This window comes from Piliocolobus tephrosceles, chromosome 14 (genome assembly GCF_002776525.5).
Source record: "Piliocolobus tephrosceles isolate RC106 chromosome 14, ASM277652v3, whole genome shotgun sequence".
NCBI lineage: Eukaryota > Metazoa > Chordata > Mammalia > Primates > Cercopithecidae > Piliocolobus > Piliocolobus tephrosceles.
Genome location: NC_045447.1, coordinates 110,663,331 through 110,675,721, shown reverse-complemented (window position 1 = coordinate 110,675,721; position 12,391 = coordinate 110,663,331). Strand labels below are relative to the sequence as shown.

Below are 12,391 nucleotides of genomic sequence, written 5' to 3'. Positions count from 1 at the left end.
CAGACATCGTGCTGCTACGTGAAGGTGACCTGGTGGCAGGCACCTTCATTTGTTTCCACATTTGGGAGACAAGCAAGTCTGTTACATCTCCGGTTCCTGCCACAGGTACTTTCAGTTGAAACTGGACACCCCAGGGATGGGAAACCCAGTAGTAACACAGACACTGGATTAGACATTCAAAGACCTCAGTCCCAGTCTCCCAACTTAACTTGTTTTTTAAATGTTTCTTAACATTTAGGACCTTACTTTTCTCATTTTCAAAGTGAGGATATAACACTTTTCACAGGGAGTTGTTCAATGCAATTACGAATGAACAAACTGTAAAACACCATTGAAATACGTTATTAAATATCACCTCTCTAGAAATGTCCCTTTTAAAACAGTACCTGTAATCTATTAAAATTTTAAAATTACTATCACTGAAGCAACAGAGAAAGACTACAGAAATTTCAGAGACATAAAGATATAGTCAAGATAGAGCCTCTTGGATCTTGCAGAAATGACAGAATTCTATTTCCAGTTTGTTTGTCCAACCTAGATATCAGTTTTTTCCTACACGGTTTCATTTCCTACCACATTTCCTGCCCTTCATTCATCCAAAGGTTACATGTAAGAATGAAACAGGCAGAATTTCAACAATCAACTACGTAGTACTATACTGTCAAAATCACTGAACAAAAAAGATTCTCTTGCCAGAAAGTTGCTTTATTATGAAATCTTTAGTGTATTTATGTTCAAAATAGATTAGGGGATATTTATTGAGCACCTCCTACGTACCTGGCTTTGGAGATGTAGCAGCCAACAAGAGTTGAGGCGGCTGCCTTCATGGGGTTTACATTCCAGTGAGGAAAAAGGGAAGAGGCAACGAACACGTATAGAAGTCAACAAGATGAAGATGACCAACAATAAAAGAAATGAAGAGCATGCTGATTAGATTAGAAATGGATACGATTCACTCTAGATAAGCAAGGGAGCGCTACTCCACAGACTAAGCATGGGATCAAGACCTGAAAGGTAAGAAAAGAGCATGCAAACAGCTTGTGGAGTAACTGGCCAGTTCAGCCCAAAGGCAAGGAAAAACCTAGACTCTAGCTGGGCCATGGTGAGCAGAAGAAGGAGTGCTATGAGATGAGGGTGGAGATGAAACAGGCCTCCAATCATGTCGCACCTCGTATGCTGTGGTAACAGGAGCTGTGGGTGTGATCAAAGGGTATTCAATAGGAAAACAACTTGATTTTGTTTTCAAAAGTATTAAATTTGAGATTATTTTGTGAACAGTGGGGAGGGGAGCACTAAAAATGTCTCTAAATAGGGCAGTAGCATGAGTTACGCTTTACAAAGATTGGGTTGGTAAGACTGTGCAAGACAAACTGAAAGACGAAGATGACACTGTGGAAGCGGAGAGACTATAGGTTGGTGCAAAAGTAACTGCGGTTTTTGTCACAGTCAAAATGTAAAAAGTACCCACATTGCAAGGGTGGCAATGGCAATGAAGAGAAAAGGAAAAAAGCGTGAGATCCCACACAGGTGTGACGGACGGGATTTGGTGCTGACCAGAGCAACAGAGGGAGAAGCCAGAACTGTGGAGGGTCATTTCAGCCTCGCCAGAACGAACGTTGCCGCAGGAAGACATACCAGGCATAAAGGTGAGGCCCAGGAACCGGGAGGACAGTGTTTCCATTTAAGCCATGACACCACTTTCTTCTCTCCTTCTGAGTCCACCCTGTTACTTCCAAGGCTGCACACCAGTACCATTAGTGACCCTGAGCCATACACCAAACCAACCGAAGAAGGATGTACAGGGTTGGTTTTTTCTTCAGGGGTTTTTTTTTTTTCTTTTTTTTCATTCCATTGGTAATTCTGACGTGTAGCCAGGGCCAAAACTCATGGGGCCAGGCAGAGCATGGAAACTAGATTAATTAGATCTCTTACATTTTTGGAGATGGAGGATTACTTTGGTCATTTCCCTTCTGCCTGAAGAATAGACTTAGACTCCCTTTGTGGAGCTCTGCTGGTGACAAATTCTCCTTCTTTTTGTTTACCTAAAATGTCTGATTTTTAAAGGATTCCTCCACCCCCATGAATTTGAAGGTATCATTACACTGTCTCCCAGCTTCCCTCACTTCTGTGAGAAGTCAACAAGCAGCCTGTCAAGGCTGGCACTAGGAAGATGCAGGAGAGCACTTGCCTTGGGTACCAAACTATCCACAGCCATGTTCCAACCAAAAATGCATGAATAATGCAGCTCCTCCACATCTTCACCAGCATTTTATGTTCTCGCTGGCTTTTATTTTAGCCATTTGATAGGTGCGTAGTGATAGCCCACTGTGGTTTTATTTTTTCACTTCCCTCAATGGCTAACGATGTGAAATATCTTGTCATGCGTTTATTTGCCCTTTTTTTTTTTTTTGCTCATGAACTTATTTCACTTTTTTGGTGAAACAGTGTTTGCCCATTTTCTAACTGGGTTGTTTTTTCCTAATGAGTTTTGAGATTTCTTTATATTTAGATACTAGTCCTCTGTTATTTGTGGTTTGCAAATACCTCCTCCCGGTCTGCACTGTCCTTCACATGGACTTTCACAGAACCTAAGGTTTTAGTTTTGATGAGGTTCTAACACAGTTGATTTTTCTTTTTACATATTATGCTTGGGGTAGCAAGTCTAGAAACTATGCCTAGTTTGGCTGGGCTTGGTGGCTCATGCCTGTAATCCCAGCACTTTGGGACGCCAAGGCAGACAGATCACGAGGTCAGGAGATGGAGACCAGCCTGGCCAACATGGTGAAACCCCATCTCTACTAAAAATACAAAAGTTAGCTGGGCGTGGTGGCATGTGCCTGTAGTCCCAGTTACTTGGGAGGCTGTGGCAGGAGAATCACTTGAACACGGGACGCAGAGGTTGCAGCGACCCAAGATGGCGCCAATGCACTCCAGCCTGGCGACAGAGCGAGACTCCGTCCCAGGAAAACAACTATGCCTAGCTCTAGAGCCTAAAGATTTTCTGTTTTTTTACCCAAAAGTTTTACAGTTTTACATTTTACATTTAAGTCTCTGATCCATTTGAGTTAATGTTTGTATACGTTGTGAGGTTTAGGTTGATGTCCAATTGCAAAAGCACCATTTGTTGAAATTTCTCCATTGAATTGCTTCTGTACCTTTGTCAAAAACCAGGTGAACATACTGGTGTGGGTCTATTTCCAGGTTCTCCGTTCTGTTCCACTCATCTATGTGTGCACGCCTCTGTGAATATCACACGATCTAATTACTGCAGCTATCATAGTAAAGACTTAGTATTAACAGGGATTTCTCCCACTTTGTTCTTGTCAAAATTGTTATAGCTATTCTAGGGCTTGTGCCTTTCCCTACAAATTTTAGAATAAGTCTGTCTATGAATATAAAAAGCCTTGCTAAAATTTTGATAGGAAATGCTTTGACGTTATAGATCAATTTGAGAAGCACTGACATCTTCAAGTTGAGTCTTTCAACGCATCATCACTATATGTCTCTCCATTTATTTCATCAGCACCTTGTAACTTTCATTATACAGATCCCATTTTATTATACATATATCTAAGCATTTTATTTTCTTTGGAGTGACTCTAAAAGTTATTGTGTTTTTAATTTTGGTTTTCAAATGTTCATTGATAGTATATAGAGATGCAGTTGACTGTTGTGTGTTGATTTTGTATCCTGCAGCTCTGCTGATCTCACGTATCAATTCTAAGAATTTATTTCTTTTGGTTTTTGGTAGATTCTTTAAGATATTCTATGTAAATGATTATATCACTTGCAAATAGCAATGGTTTTTCTTTCTTTCCAATATGCAGGCCTTTTCTTTCTTTTTCTTGACTGATAACAGTGTCTTGAACTTCCAGTGTGGTAAGAACAAATCTCCTTGCCTTGTTTCTGGTCTTAGCAGGGAAGTATTCAATCTTTCACTACGAAGTGTGACGTTCACTGTAGGTGCCTGGTAGATGCCCTTTATCAAGCTGAGGTGATTTCCCACTATTCTTAATTTGTTAGGAGATTTTTTTTTTTTTTTTGAGACGGAGTCTCGCTCTGTCGCCCAGGCTGGAGTGCAGTGGTCCGATCTCAGCTCACTGCAAGCTCCGCCTCCCGGGTTTACGCCATTCTCCTGCCTCAGCCTCCCGAGTAGCTGGGACTACAGGCGCCCACCACCTCGCCCGGCTAGGAGATTTTTTTTTTATCGTGATCTTATTAAATGCATTTTTTCCTGCATCAATTGATATTATCACGTTTTTTCTTCTTTAACATGGTGGATTACACTGATTGGTTTAGAATAACTACTTTAAAGTCTGAGTCTTAATGCTAATATATGGAGCCCCTATGTGTCTGTTTCATTGTCTGCTATTTCTACTGATTCAATTTTGTTATCCTGGCTCTGTGTACCTAGTTATTTCTATCTACACCAGACATGACACTACACTTGCAAAACTGCTGACAGAAATAATTTGAGACACCAAGATAATATTGTCTTCCTCCAAAGAGGCTTCTGTCAGACCTGAAGCACTAGCAATCCAGGATTCCCCTAACCCAGGGTCAGTGACTGAGATGATCTGAGGGTGACCAGCACACTCTCCGAGGGCCTGTCTGCTTCAGTTCACCCTTACTCTTCAGGTGCTTCCCTTCAAGATCCCAACCTCAAGTAAAAGGTTTGCCAGAACGTGCCTGGTTGGCAGACCACAGACTCTGATTTCTCCCGTCCTAGTCCTGCGATGCTCTCAAAAGCACCTTGCTGCTGAACTGTCTCCTTTGGAACTGAACTGTCTCCTTTGGAACTGACAGACACCCCTAGTCCTAAACCACAGGCTCACCTCCTGTGGCCTCTACCCTTCCCTGGACCCTGACTAAGAACACAGTTACTGTATTATGAGCTTTTTCAGGTTTTGAAGCATATTTTTCATATGCTCATATTTAGTCTGAGTTTTCTCATCCTCAGGCTGTGTCGCTTGATTTCTGAGTTTGCAATTGCTAAAAACAGAAGTCCCTCATGACCGATCCTGTGAAGAGGGTTCACAACTTTCATCTGACCACAGTGGTGGTCAGATGGTCCAGGAGGCAAACAGCCATCAGTCAGTACTTTCTTAGACCGAGAGACCATGCCCTGAGAGAAGGGTGGAGAAGGCCTCCCCAGGATTGACTCTGCAGCCCCATCCTGCACCCACAGCCCTCTCTGCCTCCTTGGGCCCCTCCTACTCGCCATGCCTCCTCCCAGCGCGTTCTGCTCACCTCCCACGTCCCCTTCCCTCTCCTCCTCACCTACTGAAGCCCTAATTGCCCTCCCGGTGTCAGCTCCAGCCGAGACCACCTCATGTCCATTTGCCATGACTTTACTAGCCACCCTTCTCCCAGGGCATGGTCTCTCGGTCTAAGAAAGTACTGACTGATGGCTGTTTGCCTCCTGGACCATCTGACCACCACTGTGTGCCCAGCACGGCACAGGCAGTGCCCGGTGCACACAGGCATTCCATTTGTTGAATGGAGGGGCAAGGGAACAGAGAAAAAACCACCACCAGAGGCTCCTGGTTTCCATTCCAAGGATGAGAGTTTACAGTAGTGACTTCCAGAGTTCTGAAAGGTACACATTCGCCTTGGTACGATGGCTCTGCTGTTTAGGTGAAACCTTCTATACTTCATTTCCCCCCAAAAGTTTTATATTTTAAAAACCTTCTATACAACAGAGAGGACATTTATTACATAAAAAAATTTACCCAGCTTATACGAACCCTCTTTGTTTCTTAATAAACACTTACCTTATTTTTAGGATGATTGATACAAGTTAGTATCTATCTGCTCCATGTGGTATAGCTACTGATAATAATATGTATTTCATATTTAAAATTTTTCTTTTATTTTGGTGTAAATTTAAAGTGGGTAAACCTCTCATTTCTAAGTTTTCATGGTCAAATCTTCAAGACTACAGATGAACGCAAACAGATGCTCTTACAAACACTAGTGAATAGCTGGTATTGGAAAATCTGGCACATGAATCACAACTGGGAGCTCATGCATGGTAGCAGTCAGGGACCCCGGATCTCAGAGCAAAGCTGCTGGGGTTCACACTGGTACCCACCACTTACTGGCTACATCACCCTAGGAAGCTCAACTCACCTATCTAATGAACCCGAGTTTCCTCATCTACGGAATAGGGATATAATAATAGTTCCCAACTCAGAGTTGGTGAAGCAATTAACTGAGGTAAGTCTTACTTCAAAATGTGTGAAATTTGTAAGCAGCCAATAAGTGTGTGTTATAAACAATATTATGGCAGCTGTCCATCCACAAGCCACTCTGTAAACCATCAAGGAGGTCTAAGCGGCTGTTAACAGGAGAGCAGCAAGATGACAGCAGAGTCAGGGATGTGGACTTGACCCAGCTCCTTCATTTACCAAATGGGGGATTTCAGGCAAAGGCCTGACATTTCTCATCTCATCTATAACATAGAGATAATTATATCTGCCCTGGAATATCATGAGGTTGTTGTGGGAATTAAATGAGATATATGAATTTCCTTTAAAATTTACAAAACAGCATTAAAATCTAAAGTATTAATGTAATTGTTATTTTCATTAGAAACTGACTATTCTTTGAGTAACTTATGCATATAACAAGCAGATGACATATAAATAAAGACCATGTTTTCTTAAAAAATATACTCACCTAAGGAATAAAAGGTGCATATTTTAACTTCAAGATATTTATTTGAACCAGGAATAAAACTGCCTCAATCATGAACACAGTCAAGTGTTCTTTTAAATTCAGACAGATAAAAAGCACTCTCCAGAACACGTCAACTAAGATTATGCTGAGCTTAAACTGTAGTACATTTCCCATCAAGAAAGCAAATCTGCACAATGAATTGCCTTTTATAAATGTGGGCTGGTACTATGCAATATAAAAATACAATTAACAAAAGAGAACATTTTTGAAAGTTTTCAACAATGCAGTATAAAGCATTTTAGGATAATTTGACTTGCTTCCTTTTTAAACAACATTTAAAGTACACGTTAACGCTAATTAAAAAAAAAATTTTTTTTTTTTTTTTGCATAAATCAAGAGGGAAAAAGCATACACATAGCACACACCCACCCCCTTGCACTGCTAGTCTCTCATCATTTCCAGCTCAGTTAACCTCTGTGAAACTAGTACAGGAAAAATAAACCATGCTGCTACTGTGGCGAAGACCACACAACTTTTTAATGGAACTGTTCCAAGGCTTGAAGTTCCATTTGAAAGTCACTAACAAAACCTTTGGAAATGTTAAGAAAAAAAGCAATCCAAAGAATTGAAGGCCTGGCAAGTCTTGAAGCCCATACTTATCCACACTCGTGAAAAGTAATCACGAGTCAAGTCTGGTTCTCTCTTTCCCTCTGCATTTTCTTCAAAGCAATCCACTAACAAAACTGCGATTTCCTTTTGCAGTGAAAAAAAGAAAAGGATGAAGGAAAAAAAAACAGTCTGCATAAACAAAATGCAGGGAAAGAAAATTTGTGCCACCACACAAGAACTACAATTATTTCTTACCTAATCCACATTGAAATCTGTTGGGTTAGTACCTAGTGATTTAAATTTGTTCCTTTTTGCGTAAGAAACAAACACCACACTCTAAAACTAGCCAAGACACAGAAGGCCACCTACTTAGATAGCTGTAGATCCATTTTTAAGTCACAGGTTTAAAGGTTTCCAAGCTTAAAAAGATTTCCAGAAACCAAGTACCTTAATATACTCCAAACCTCAGACTGGTGATATTGCATTACTTTCTATAAGATACACACCTATATTTTACTTAAAGAAGTATTTGCAGCTTTTACCCATTTAATGTAATATATAAGGCAGATGGTTCTTGACAACGATAATCTTGGAAGAAAACTGAAAAAATCAATTAGACATTTGGCAGAACTCAAAAAACAGCCTTATTTAATAAGCTCATTGTCATGCAAATCACCTACAACATCAAATGTATAAAACTGTATTAAGCTCGGAGAAGGAGGAACATTTCCTCTTCATCCATGTGACCGGAGACTAAAAGACGACTCCAGGAGTGCTGCTCGCTGGGAAGAGAACTGGGGAAACTGCCCCAGCAGAGGTGGAGATGTCAGGGCAGATAGAACTGGGCTGAACAGCGACAGGGCTGCCTCTAGAAAGAGCCAGCTGGTCAGCACAGGTGAGGAGTGAGGCAGCTTCCCACCAGTGAGTCAACTTTGCCATAAGTAGCCAACAAATATGCTCAGGGCAAAGGAAGCAGATCAGATGTTATGGGACTCTTTTTCTAATTACAAAAGTTTGTTCTGTGGGGCAGTAGCCCCTTTCAATTAAGAAGTAATTACATTCTAAAGGATTGGTTACAAAGCAAGATAAACTAAAAATGGAAAGTGTGAAATAAGAATAAAGGCAACAAATAATAGCTATTTTGCCAATTACATTCTTTTTCTTCTTCATCCCCAAATTAGAAATCAATTGAAAAACAAAAAATATTAGGTAACTGAGGCAAATGTGGTTAGAAACATCCCAAGTATATACAAGAATGATGAGTTCTATCGTTACTGAAATTGCCGCAGATTCCATGAATGGCATGAAATCACATATGAAAGACGGCAATCTACAATGTTTGTTAAAAGTCACATATCACAATTCAGATAGGTCCAGATTATATCAAACTACAAAGAAATATCAACTAAATAAGTAAGAGGGATCATAACTCTAAAACCTATGACTCCTTATTAAATTTACAAGAGGACAGTGGCAACTTTGCTTGATAATTGATTTATAAAAAGACACATGAGGCCAGGCACAGTGGTTCATGCCACTTTGTAATCCCAGAATTTTGGGAGGCCTGAGTGGGCAGATCACTTGAGCTCAGGAGTTCAAGACCAGCCTGGGCAACATGGCAAGACCCCATCTCTACAAAAAACACAAAAATATAGCTGGGCACGGTGGCACGCACCTGTGGTTCCAGCTACTCGGGAGGCTGAGGTGGGAGGATTGCTTGAGCCCAGAGCTGGAGGCCACTTCAGCCTTGTGGCTGGGTGACAGAACAAGACCGTCTCAAAAAAAAAAAAAAAAAAAAAAAACCTGAAAATGTGCAGGAGACAGTTCATTAAAACCTCGTAACTGTAGGCTAATTTCACTCTACATTATATATATTACCAGTTCTTAAGTTTTCTGGTCTCAGGATCCCAAAGCACTTTTTATTTTGGTTTTATCTATCACTATTTACTGTACTGGTAATTAAGCCTCAGAAAAATTTAAAATTTTTACCTAGTAATTAATATGAGATAATAACCCTTTACATATTAACAAAAATATTATTTATGAAAAAAAGTTTTCCAAAACAAAACAAAACAAAAAGTTTTGAGTGTCACTGTTTTACATTTTTTTTGCAAATCTCTTTAATGTTTGTCTCAGTAGAAGACAGCTATGTTATCCTACCTGTTGCAGCATTCAATCTGTTGTGATATGCTGCTTTAGTTCAATTTCTAAAGAAAATCCAGCATAATACAATTACATAGCTGGAAAAGGGAGGACCTCGTAGGCCTCCTAAAATAGTCTTGAAGACCCCATAGTCCTTGGACCACATTTTCAGAGCTGCTAATCTATAACACAAAAACACTAACAATGTATACTTACACTTAGGATGGAGTGGAGGGGATACAGAACTGTAAACATCACCAGGAGCACAGAAGCACCATGTTCAATAGTAAGACACGGTTAGTATATATACTAATGTGTTCTTTATAGACAAAAGGCCAGGAAAGTAAAATAATTTCAAGAATAGTAGTTTAAACTTATGTAAAATATTTCACTGAAGGAACCACAAAAAGTAATACGCAGAACATTTAGTCTTCTAGTCGTCCATTACTCATGTCTCTTATATGGCTACATATCTGTTTTATGAATGGAATTCAAGCAGCTTCATCTACATAGACCCATGGACATCCATCATGAGGACATTAATTAGACCGATTAATCAGGCGTTGGTAACTGGGGAGATGTTCTGAGAGCATGCCTGTAAACAGAAACCTGCTGAACTTCCACTGGGTCTCAGGCAGCCCACTCGGTGGGAACCACAACATGAGTCTGAAATGAGGGATTAAGAACTTCCAGAACACATTATTTGTGTGTAGGAGGGATGGCCTTGGCGTCTTAATGCAAATCTGACACCCATCAGGAAGCTCAGGAAAGGGGAGACTAAACACTTAGCCACAAGTATATGTTAACCAGTAATACGAAAATTAAATCTGTCAAAATCCTCGCTTTTGATATGGTTACCAAACTCCAAATGGTGACTTCGAAAATCAAACCCAACCTGCCTTACCCTACTCCATTTAAAAGTAAATGTAATCCTTCAGTTTATATAGAAGAAAGACAAATCCAAAAGCAAGTTAAATTCAGCGTCCTTAACTTGTACCAGTTGCACCCAGACTCTGGAGTTCCAATCTCCTCTGCCAGAGGGTCCCACATCAAACACCCGATGGCTCCCCATAAACAGAATGGAACGTACCACAGAACAAAGGGTGCCCAAAATAGCTTCAAAATACCAAAGGGGATTAGCCAGCAATTTTTGTCTTAAATTAAGCTGTTATGATCTGAAGCTTGGCAAGAAGCATCAGAATAGAGAATTAGATTAGCTTTATCATAAATGAAAATGACTAAAGCATTTTTAAAATGCTTTCATGAACAACAACAGAACTCCAAAAATTATGTATAGCACTGCATTCTACACAGGTATGATCGTAAAAGGAAGTCATTCCTTCTAAAATGTATAATCACACCACTTTCTCTTTAAGCTAGCTTTGACAATGTCATTATAAATTATAATTGCTGCAATTCATTTTTAATCAGCTTATGTAAAAAAAAGGTCCAGTATACTATGACTTTATTCAGGACTATATCTTATGATATATACACCTAAACTATTTTTACATAGTTCTTTTATATTACTCAATTATGTGTGCTTATATAAAATAGCAGCTAAGATGTCATATTTTATATTTAAAAAAACTTGACAACCGTCTTTAATTAAATATATATGAAGACTAGGAACAGTCTGTCTATGACTTAAAGCAACAAGACAGCGCCCCCTAAGGAATTCCCTAGGGAAGAAGAGAAAGGTGCACATCTGTAATATTAACTGTTCTTTATTAAAATGTGTTTCTCCAAGTCTTTCCTTTAAAAAAAAAAAAAAACACTTTCAGAGAAAATGGTAAAGCTTCGGAATGTTACATTTCCATTTGTACACATTTATTACTTAAAATAACTCCTCCCCAGAGAAACTAACCGAGAGCTTTAATAAACTCTGTAACTCTCATTAACGAACAAAAACTAGTGACTTGCTTCTTTTATCAATATTCATTAACATTAAAGACTAAGATCATAAAAGCTTCAAAAAAAAGGGAAAGTAGAAGAACAAAACAGGCTAGCAAGAACAACATTTTTGAATGAGGAAGAAAAAACTTTGCAAATGACTCAAATTTTCATTTAATCAAACAAACATCAAAGGAAACAAGGGGTAAAAGTTAAATTTTTAAAAAATAAGGAAATAAATTGATAGAATTCAATTTACCAGGACTTATAATGAAAAGTTGCTAATTTCTCCAAAGAGCAAAATATTCTACTGGTCATTTTCAGCTTTTGTGCTGAAACAGACTTTGGGAGTATTAAAAAATGTTTTATTTTGTTGGCCCAAATAAAAGCTGGAAAAAGAAAGCAAAAGCATACGCAAAAAGGTTTTGCCTGAAAAATAAAACATTCTAAACAACAAAAATTTAGAGAAGGAGGCGGGAGAAGGAGAAGGGAGAAAGGGAAAACAACCTAAAAGAAATGCTATACTTTTTCAAAGTAAAAATCCTGAAAAGCCGTGGAATGCTGTTTACTTGTGCTCTTGCAAGGGGACTGGCCCGCCTGAAACGTCTGCGGACCATGGCCACCCACACTATGGGAAGCATGGTGATTAAAGAGTGTGCTGGATCCCGGTATCTGCCAGCGCGGTCTGCGCCATGTTGTAATTATTACATTTGCAGTCTTTTTATAATCTGTTGCATGTGTTGTGGCAAGTCCCCTACATTGTCTAACAAGGAAACCACTGAGCATAAATAGCCAGTTATTTTTAATGTGCACAAATAGCTAAAAAACTGGACAGTTTTAACATTATGCTTTCAACTTTCACAAAAATGGTTTAACTTACTGTACATCTAACGCTGCAATGAAAACAGATATGCTACTCCAAATTCCCTTTCAAGCTCTTAAAGAAGATAGACGGCCCAAGTTAAACCTCTTACTAAACAGCTAAGATGCAGGTTAAACATGCACCAAGAGAACAATAACATTCACCCTGGCATCTGTCCAGTGATTAAACACACAGGAGAACACC

General features: G+C 39.4%; 1 protein-coding gene and 1 long non-coding RNA gene across 7 annotated transcripts in view; both read right to left on the bottom strand.

The window, feature by feature from the left end:
• LOC113219687 overlaps positions 1-2,785 on the bottom strand; it is a 5,835-nt gene extending 3,050 nt beyond the window's left edge. Inside the window, exon 1 of the long non-coding RNA XR_003306648.1 lies at positions 44-2,785. This is a non-coding gene — a long non-coding RNA (uncharacterized LOC113219687). The remainder of the gene's footprint in view (positions 1-43) is intronic.
• The window catches only part of FANCC (FA complementation group C), a 214,408-nt gene that overhangs the window by 94,122 nt on the left and 107,895 nt on the right, over positions 1-12,391 (bottom strand). The gene's annotated exons all lie outside the window — the stretch shown is intronic.